General features: G+C 32.0%; 1 long non-coding RNA gene across 4 annotated transcripts; it reads right to left on the reverse strand.

The window, feature by feature from the left end:
- Positions 1 to 1,818: 1,818 nt before the first annotated feature.
- Positions 1,819 to 5,524, reverse strand: LOC107855437. 4 transcript variants are annotated; one of them, XR_001670255.2, is made up of 3 exons: positions 5,157 to 5,524; positions 4,525 to 4,632; positions 1,819 to 2,403 (listed from the first exon to the last, which is right to left on the reverse strand). It is a non-coding gene; the product is annotated as an uncharacterized LOC107855437 (long non-coding RNA). The 4 variants fall into 4 exon arrangements; XR_007051103.1 differs by having other exon boundaries at positions 4,525 to 4,826; XR_007051094.1 differs by having other exon boundaries at positions 4,733 to 5,524.
- Positions 5,525 to 10,332: the final 4,808 nt, after the last annotated feature.

The raw sequence follows: 10,332 nt of genomic DNA on the forward strand, positions 1-10,332 counted from the left end.
TTTAAGACATGAAATTGGAATCTTTTTCATTTTATTTCGGCAATTTTCAATTACCCCTCTGAACTTGTCACGTTTTATTCATGGTACGTCTGAACTTTGACTAGTCCTAAGTACCCCCGCCCCGAACTTGTTCTTTTAGTATGTCGCGCCACTCTTTTCGGCCCACAGTCCATAGCGTGTAATACACGCGCGTACACGTGGAAAAAACATGTTGATGTGGTTGCCCACATTGATAATACCATTAACTTTTCTTATATTTATCCTATATTAAAAAATAACCCATTTCTATCTTAATTATCTGTTTTCTCTCTAAAAAAATTATATTTTTCAATTTTTCTCTACTCCAAAATAGTGAAAGGTATAATTTACGTCAACCAAGTAAGCTATTATCTAAGAATTTATATTTTTGTGTGTTAAAAATATAAAATTATTTTTTCCGGTTAGTGTTTCATAATATGAAATTATTTTTTTCTAGTTAGTGTTTCATAGTAGTTTTCGATTAGTGTTTCGATTAGGATTTTGAGGAGACTCACATGCAGAAATACGTTTCTTATTATAATTAATGGATTAAGAAATTGCAATTTAAGTTAGGGGTGTACAAAAATCAAACCGATAAAAATGTTATTGACTTATCATTATTGGATTAACAATTTTTTAATGATTTTGTAAAAAAAAAATATTGGGTTATTGATTCAATTTCAATTTTTTATCAAGTTATTGGTTAAACAGATAACCCAATAAGATTATATTAAATTATTATTTTATATATATATATATATAAGTAGGATTTTGGTTGCAACTAAGATTCGGTTTCTTTTTATGTTTGTTACTACTTTTTCTATTTTATGAGTATTTTCTTATCGGTTAAATCGAAAATCAAATCGCTAAGGATGGAAAACCGATAATGAATATAACTACATTTATTATAAGTATGTGTCTTAGTTTTTTTAGTATTTTGTTTTGTTAATATTGTTTAAAATATCTTCTTTGATATTTAGTACATTTTTTTAGTTACAATAACTCATATGATATAAATAATTAAGATTACAAAATTGAAGGAGTTCATAGGAATGGAAACTGGAGTTTTAGATTGAATTAATAAATGGATAAATTTTTTTTTTAGATTAATAAACGAAATTTCTACAAAATTAATAAACAGATGAAATTTTTATTTCATAAACTAATTAATAAACTAGAATTTTACAAAATTAAGATACGAATGATTTTTTTTTTTAGATTGAAAGTAATGGAAGAAGAGGGATAATATATAGGGAGAGGGATAATTGAATTTTTTGAAAAAAATAAAGAAAAATAGATTCTTTTTTGTTTTTTTATCATTGAAATTGTTGATTTGGAAAAAAAATACCTCCATCATGCGTCTGATAGAGATTGAACTCAAACATTTTGCCATATCAGCAAAAAGGGGTCACGCGATATTGCAAAATAACAAGTTCGAGGGTACTTAGGACTAGTCAAAGTTCAGGTGTATCGTGAATAAAACATGACAAGTTCAAGAGGTAATCGATACTTCCCTATTTTTTTTTTTAAAACTCAAACTAGATTTAGGAGAACAAGTCTCTATTCAACTCTGATACTAAATGATGTAATCCAAAACTAGTAACAAAATGATATCCTAAATCTAAGTGCAAGAATAAAGATAGGAGATACACACAAATAATAAACTAATTGAAAATTATAGCTATAGATAGCTAAACCCCTTAATTAATTAATGGATCCAAAATAAGTTCCAATTTCAAAAGATAACCCTCAAAAGTATATAATCCTCAAGTAAGCAATTTATCTCTAAGACAACCCTCAAGAAAAATGTTCCTCTAGCAATCAACCCCGTCAAAATTGTATAGCACCAAAGTTCATAGCCACTCTCCCAAGAGTTTCATAAGTCTTATAGTATCTAAAATCACCAAGTCCAGATAAGCTATTCACAACTGTATAGAGTTTAGGCTAACTTATTACAAAAAGTTTCAAAATTGGGCACTTCAAAGCATTGCAAAAACATACCAAAAATGGACTGCCCCCTGAGATGCAATTCCAGTTTGCAGCTGCATCACCCACTTGTGGATACATCTCCCAAACAGTGAGCGAAGAATTTTGAAGTCAAATAAGGCGCTCTTGCGGTGTCGTATGTCCCACTTGTGGTCGCATTTGGCTCCTCGTCCCTCATCTCGGTCTCCAATCCCACCATCAAGACATAACCCTCCGTAATAGAATGAAAGCATGCTTAAGCACATCTATCTTCAGGATTAGTCCCTGAAGAGCTTGGAGGTGTCGAGCTTGGCTCTGTGAAATGGCATGAATGCAACTTGATACATCAGTGTTGAGGAGGATAAACACCAATACATTGTCTGCTTTCTTGATGTTGACTACTTGAATCCCCTAATAGTGCTTTAGAAAAGAAACACCTCAGTTATAAGACTAGACACAGATGAGCTAGGAAATCATAGCGGAAATACAAGAGTAGAACTATTCTACATTTACATTGAAAGGAACCTAGACTCGACAAAGGAAAAATTGGTCTAGTGGCAGCAATTAAAGGGGTTGTATCCTTGTCTTCCATGTCAGTGTTTATGTGATGTGTGCCGAGCGTGGCTGCACAAGCGCTGGCTGCAAGTTACTCGCTGGTGATGCTGGAAACGGGCACGTGTTGGGGGAACAGTTGACATCTACTTGCATCTGGGTGCTGGTGAGAGCTATTGGTGGGCCGACATAGGTACAGCACACTTATCTCTTGGCACAGTCGAGACCTTGGGGCCATCCATGGCACTAGGCGCTTGGAGACTTTCTAGGACGCCATGGGGCACGACCAAGGGTTCATGGAGCATGGCTGGAAAGCTGCCCATGACACCTTATGTGTGAGGAGGAGATATTGAAAATGCTATTGAGTTGGGTTCATTCATTAGGGGTGTTATTATCCCATTACCCATGCTCCTCTTAAAACACTATTTATAACACATAAAAATAAACCATTAAAGGTGTTGAAAATGATAGGTTTCCTCAATGTAATATGATGTCTAGGGTTTGCAAAGAAAAAAATATGTGCATCTTAGTAAATGATACATAGGCTGGAACAAGGGAATTCATCTGTCTTGTGAGCATTTCCTGTGAAGGATCTCAAATAATGGTTGATGAAAAGTTCCGGTCCTCCTAACGTAGTATTACATTGAGTTCCCTCAGTTATCTTATATAAGCATTATAATAGTTACAACAAACAGAGGGTACTAATTATATTGGATCGTAGATCATTTCTAAACATTTATGACAAAAAGGGTTTGATAATCAAAATATAATGACGTCTAATGCATTGCTTTCATAATTAGCAAGTCTATGAGGGTCCTTTGGTAGTTAGTGTAAAAATAGTGCAAAATGTGGTGTATTAGTAATGTTTGCATTACTAATTTTGGTATTAGTTATGTTGAGGTTTTTGTTATGTAGTGTTTGGATTGGAAACAGCCTCTGGCAGAAATGTAAGGCAAGACTGCGTAAGAAACACCCTTGTGGTGGTGCACCGGGCTGCCCTTTTTAGTGTTTGGTTTGGGTATATTAAAAATGTCATGAATTGCATATGTTTTATAAAAAATATATATATATATTACAAAAGTACGCTCCACAAATATCATGAAAAGGATATGAACAGGGTTTTGAGGAGCAATTATGTCGTAAATAATGTTAATGCATGCATTAGAATCAATTGCATTACCAATACCATGGATTCTCATGTACTATTTATACACACCTTAATACCCAATAGAGTGTATGACTCATGCTTGCATTGGTTATATATAGATTGAAAAAGTGTGCAATAAAGTACAAGTAATATACAAAACTAACACATCCATTATATTTTTGTAATGCAATTTACCAAACGACCTGGGACTTCATTGTTTCTTAAACAATAAGGAAGTGCACTAATTAGTTTGCTAGGACCTGTCAATTTGGTTTACAGAATTGGAAATGCATATTTCTACTCGTATAAAATTGTATGAACACATTTGCATATAATGAATAGATAGAAGGGCAAAACTTAAGTGTAAAATTGAGCTTTAATGAACCCTCATTATTCATTTTTACATGTATTTATGATTAGACTGGAGTATATTTAGGTGTCACTAGTGTTAAAGAGTGGATTTGAAAAGGAAAAACTCGATTGAAATTCCTACAAATTACTTTTATAAGAACTAGTAGAAAAACAAGATGTAACGTTAGAGAGGAAGCAAACAATGCGGTGATAATAGGGGAGAATCTCTCAATTGCTGCCTGTCATATCACAGACCTTTGCTGAGTTAGTTACCTGTCTATACCTTATATAATCACCAGGAAAACTGATTATCAAAATCCCTCTCTTATATGATACATAAATCCAAGGAACTACCAGATCCTTAAATTATTTTTCCAACATACATGTACGAAATCCAAAGTTCGAAAATTATGAAATTAAGAACAGATCTTGTAAGTTCACAAAGTTTGATAACTTTAATCAAAACAATTGTAACAAATAACAGAACTTACCGTTGTTGCTTCAGGTATCCAAACACAAAAATATCGTATTTAATTTCAGAATGCAGGTCCCTACAAATTGATCTGGGTACTGGGAAGGAAGACCATATGTGTGCCCACCTACAGCATGGTGGAATCAGGAATTTTTTCAGAGGGATTCAAAATCTAAATGAGTAAACAAATGAAGAAGCCATGGAAATTCAAAATCTGTTATACACACGTAAAAGATAGTTTTGACCAATATAGACAATGCAATTTTATGACAAAAGGAATTTGGATGAACCCCTTGTGCTACCCAAACTCCGGCGATGCACCTACAGGGATGAAATAAGTAGTTACAAACTCTTTAGCACACATGGCGGGCTATCGAATTTAATAGTTTTGTGATTTTTATGATTTATGAATCTCCTCTCCAGTTTGTAATGAAGCATCTTGCTCGAGATTAACAAGCCACAAAATATACTAGAAAGTCCCTAACAATGTGATATATGCAATGTGTTTCTTTATCAGTGTGTATCTTTTAAACGAAAAAGAGGGGGTAATTAAACACAACATATATGGGGTTAAAGATGTATAAGCTGAGGGGCAGCATGCTTTGCAGATATAGAATTAAGGATATATACCGAAAAATGGGAAGGCATTACCATGGTTTTGTAGAAGAATTAATAGTATGATGTTCACCAAAGACCTGGCTTGAGAGGCAGAAAGAAAGATATAGCCAAGGACCACTTGCCAACTTTGCTCATCCAAGTTCGATCGTACGAAGAACAATACTATTTAATTTTAATTCAGAAGTCGGCAAGTCATCCTTGGCTGCAACTCATGCTTTCTGCACCATCATGCAAGGCCATTTCGTGATATACTTAATTGTTGGACATGCTTCTTATCATATATTGCTTCAGTAAGCTAGCTATTTGGTGATGACTCTCTGAAGATCACCTATATTTTTTGATGATGGAACATTTATGTTATGTGTATATATGCACAAAAGCTTCTCAATTTTTCCTTCCCACTTTTTGTTTTTCCATGTTCAAAATGGACGAAGTATAGGGCCTTACGTGATAAAGACAGCGCGGGGAACGGTCCACAAATTAATGGACCCAGATTAATTTATGTGAAGGGATAAGGTTCCTTTACCCTCCATTTTCTCTCACCCCTAAAATATTGAGCATCCTTTCTTTATTGTATAGTACTGTAAGTAGTAGTAACAAAGTTTTATACTACTATCTATGCATTTATGTTACGAGTAACAAATTAAAATTACAATATATATTGACGGATTCTTAACCTTGTAAGTATATTCATTTCAGCACACGAATTAAGGTCTATTCCAAATAAGCATCTGACGCATGATAAACCGTTTTTTTTTTTGGGCACTTTCGACTTAAATTTTGGAAAATGTTATGCATGTGTTATAAATATCCATTACGTAAATAAGTTAATCACTTAAAATATATCAGATCTTTTATATATACAAATCAATCTCTATAAACAACAAAACCTCACGCTTGTTTCAGTAGAGGTTGATGTGTATAACTAAAAGGAGTCATATTTTACTTAGTGGTTAACATATATATGTAATAGGAGTTTGAGAAATTGCATACATAGAAACCTTTTCAAAATTTCAATCAATAGTGTATGATAGAAATATTTTATCATGTGTTCAGGTGCTCAAATTAGATCGGACCATAATTTGAGAGCTAAATAATATTTACTGACAAATTTAGAGGTTGTGAATGTATTCAAGCTTGAAATTACTATAAGCAACTACATAGGTTCTTTTAACTTGATGGCTGTAAAAATGCTGGCGAGCACAAGTTAATTAATTTATAAAGATACGGACATAGTAGTTTGAATTTCCATTCGTAAAACTATATATATAGAGAGAGAGCGGGGGGTTGGAAGGAGGACCCACGTTTGAGGGTGAGGGTGTATATATATGTATATATAGAGAGAGAGAGGGGCGGGGGGAGGCGGACCCACATTTGAGGGTGAGGGTGAGGGTGCACATGCACTCGGTGACTTCAAAAAAATTTTGTAAATGTTTCTAACTTGATAAAGATAAAATATTAAATTGTGCATCCTCAATCACAAGCGTTGGTTTGGCCCGTGGGTTTAAAGCTAAACCTTGTGTTTCTTTGTAGTGTAGGTCTCATGTTCAACTATTATTTGACGAATTTTAATTTGTTGTTGTAATTTTTTGAAAATAAATGCTTATCAAACACTCAAACAAGATTCAAACTTGCAACCTCAATAACAAAATGTGCACATAATAAGAATTAAAATCATCAAGCCACACAATAACCTATGTCATGCTTTTGTTTAATTATTACTTTCTCCGTTTAAAAAAACATGACCTACTTTTCTTTTTAGTTCGTTTAAAATAGAATGACCTCTTTCCTTTTTTGGTAATACTTTAATTTCAACTTTTCACATGGCATGTTTAAGACCACAAGATTAAACGGTATTTTGGTACATTTGACACAACTTTAATTTAAGGCCACAAAATTCAGAAGTCTTCTTTATTTTCTTACACTTTGTGTCAAGTAAAAATAGATAATTCTTTTTTAATTGGAGGGAGTATTTATTTGGATACTTTTGGCTTTATATTAGTTTTAACTTTTTGGACAAAGCATTAAGGCGTGGCGCGACATTACTATACTGAATACTAACACACATCTACCTCTGGTAGTTTACCCACAAATTTCAAATTCTAAATTCAATATATATATATATATATATATATATATATATATATATATATATTCAAAGTCTAAAGCTGCAGCCTGCAACTAGTTGGTAGTATAGTAGTCGCTTTTCTTTTTTATGGCTCACATTTGAAATATCACATCACGCATTTTTTCCCCTTTTTTGTTGGTTGTTTTTCCTTACACTATTTGTTATTTCCTTTAAACAAATACATGATAATTAAAATGGAATTGTGGAATCTGAACATCATGCGGCAGTGGCATGCTAATTAGGGGTGTGCATCGGTCGGTTCAATTTGATTTTATATGTTATTGATTTGGTTTATTGATTTTTAATTTTTTAATAGGTAAAATCAACAACCAACCAATAAGATATTTTCTTATTGATTTCGATTTATCGATTTTTGGTCCTTAATGGTTCGATTTTCGGTTTAATCAATAAGAAAATACTTATAAAATTGAAATAGTAACAACTAACATAAAAAAACGAAATCTTAGTTACCGCCAAAATCCTACGCAATGCATTTTAGTTTATAAGAATCTTCAAATTTGAACTAAATAGTAGTTAAAAAAAGTTCTAATTGTTTGAAGCTATAAATGCTTCAAACTTTTCAATAAGATAATAGCTAGCTTTATATTGTGCCTTTGTTGCTCTGAATAGGTTAATACTTTATGAATCACTGAATTGTGAATAACTAGTGCATATAATATATATATGTATATATATATATATATATATGTATATGTATATGCATATACATATCTATCTATCTATTTCTCTCTCTATATATATAGATAGATAGAGATTAAAATATATATAAAAAAAGTAGGAATAAAACAATAATTTAATGTATCCTTATTGGTTTATTGGTTTAACCGATAACCAATAAACTAAAATCGAAATAGAATCATTTATCCAATAAAATTTTTTATAAAATTAATAAAAAATTATTAACTCAATAACCCAATAATGTTTTTATCAATTTAATTTATCGATTGATTCGATTTTGGCACACCCTAATGCTGATAGAAACTAATATCCTTTAGCTTTGCTATTAATATCAAATCATAGATCACGGTTCATGCAGTAGTCATTCACTTGGTCACGTGCATGCATATCCTTACAGTCCCTCGAAAAGGCAAAGAAATAAAGATAATGAGAAAATGACGTAAAAGGAAGAAAAGATACGAGAAAAGGACGCTTAAAAGACGAAAGATATAAGAGCAGGACGTAAAAATAGAAATGCATTCTCTTTACCCCAAAAATTAGGACATATAAGGTCAGTTGACGACTTTTTTGATAAGTAATAAACTTTTTGATAAGTTATAAGAATCATTGTCACCATTTATAGAAAAGACACAGCATATGCTGCTATACAGGGTGTGTTTGGTATGGACGAAAATATTTTCAATGAAAAATTTCACCCCATCCCACTTTTCTATTTTTCTTTTTTCTTTTCTAAAATTAAATTTTTATTCTTTCTGTTTGTTTCATGTTTAATTTTTTTCTTAATTTTAACTTATATCTATTTTTCTTCTCATAAGTGATATTGGATCAAGTTAAAGATGGTAAAATTAGTGACGGCATCATGATTTTGTTGTTGAGTATTTGAATTGGGTGGTGATAAAGTAGACATTGATATTGAAATCAATTGTGGTGCACAAAAATTTTGGAGGCAAATAGTAAAATTAATCAATGGATTTTGGTAAACGCCAAAGGATAGAAGTTTCGGGACTTTAGGTCTAGTTTAGAGGTGATGAGATAGAGGAGGACGAAGGAAAAGGTCGCAAAAAAGATGAATTTTTGCGGTAGAGTTTACAGCAAGGTTCATAGGTCGAACTCATTGATTGTTAATGAAGGGATGAGGGAGAGAATTAAATTGTATTTTTGAAAGTTAAAAAAATTGAGAAAAAATGGAGGTAGAAGGTTGCGGTGCTATTTTATTAATGACGTAAGTAGTGGGCTAATTGGTAAAAATGAAAATTGTATAGCGAGTAAATATTAATAGGAAAAGAATAGAGTGTTAATGGTGATGGAGGAGCATTATGTGAAGAGATGGAATGTGCAGTAGGTGGAGGAAGAAAGAGAAAAGAAAAAGGTAAAGAAAAATAGATTTTTCTTTTTAAAGAAAGAAGCTATCCATGCACCTAAAAGTAGTGCAGCATACTCAAGGTGCTATGTCACAATATTCACTTGTTGGCATATCAATTTAGATAAAGAACCTAAAATGTTCTTCTTTTGCGAACCTATTCATTTTGTCTTGTCCTATGTGACTCAATCTCATATATAATGTAATAACATCAATATCATTGTTATTAGAATAATATGTCACAAAAACGATCAACTTAATATTCATAAGTTGAAGGATTAGATTCTAAAATTATAAAATGATCAAAACAAAGTCAAAAATCATAAAAAAATTATATAGAGTAATTCTATGACTCTTGCAACTTAAATATAAATTGAAATCATCATCTAAAAGAATATACAAAGATACTAAGTTTCATTGTAGGATGTCATGTCACGTCAACGGTTGATCATCATGCAAGTTCACTTTTTAAGTGTCTATTCTTTTGACTTCAAGTTTTGCACTACCTATATATACCTTGATCCAAGTTAGACTCAATGAAACTCCACAAATGATTCTTGATCATGACTCACATGGTTGGTGACTTATGAGTCAATCATTCACATAGGATAAAATTAAGTTAGCAAAGTGATGCTAGAAATATATGTAGCACTTAGAGATGTGTTTGAAAAAATTACATGTTTTTTCTCGGTGCAATCAACAGTAATACGCCCTCGAGCATAATAGTTGTAGCACTTTATTTTGCTCTTGTCTTTCTTCTTGAAAAAATATTTTTCCTTCTTGAAATTTGACTAGTTCTTTTTCTTGGAGAGTCCTTCTCCGATCTTCTTACTCTTTTCTTTATTCGTTTAACTTTTCTTGTGCTTGAAACTGGAAGATATTATACCACTTGATTCTTCTACAAAGGCATTAGTTACAACTTTAGCAGCACCAAGTCGCTTATCTTTAAACTCTAAATGACAGATAACATCAAAAAAATTTTGATTATATTATTGTGGTTAAGTTCACCTTCAAATATTTTC

This window comes from Capsicum annuum, chromosome 1, assembly GCF_002878395.1.
Source record: "Capsicum annuum cultivar UCD-10X-F1 chromosome 1, UCD10Xv1.1, whole genome shotgun sequence".
In the NCBI taxonomy this organism is placed as follows: Eukaryota; Viridiplantae; Streptophyta; class Magnoliopsida; order Solanales; family Solanaceae; genus Capsicum; species Capsicum annuum.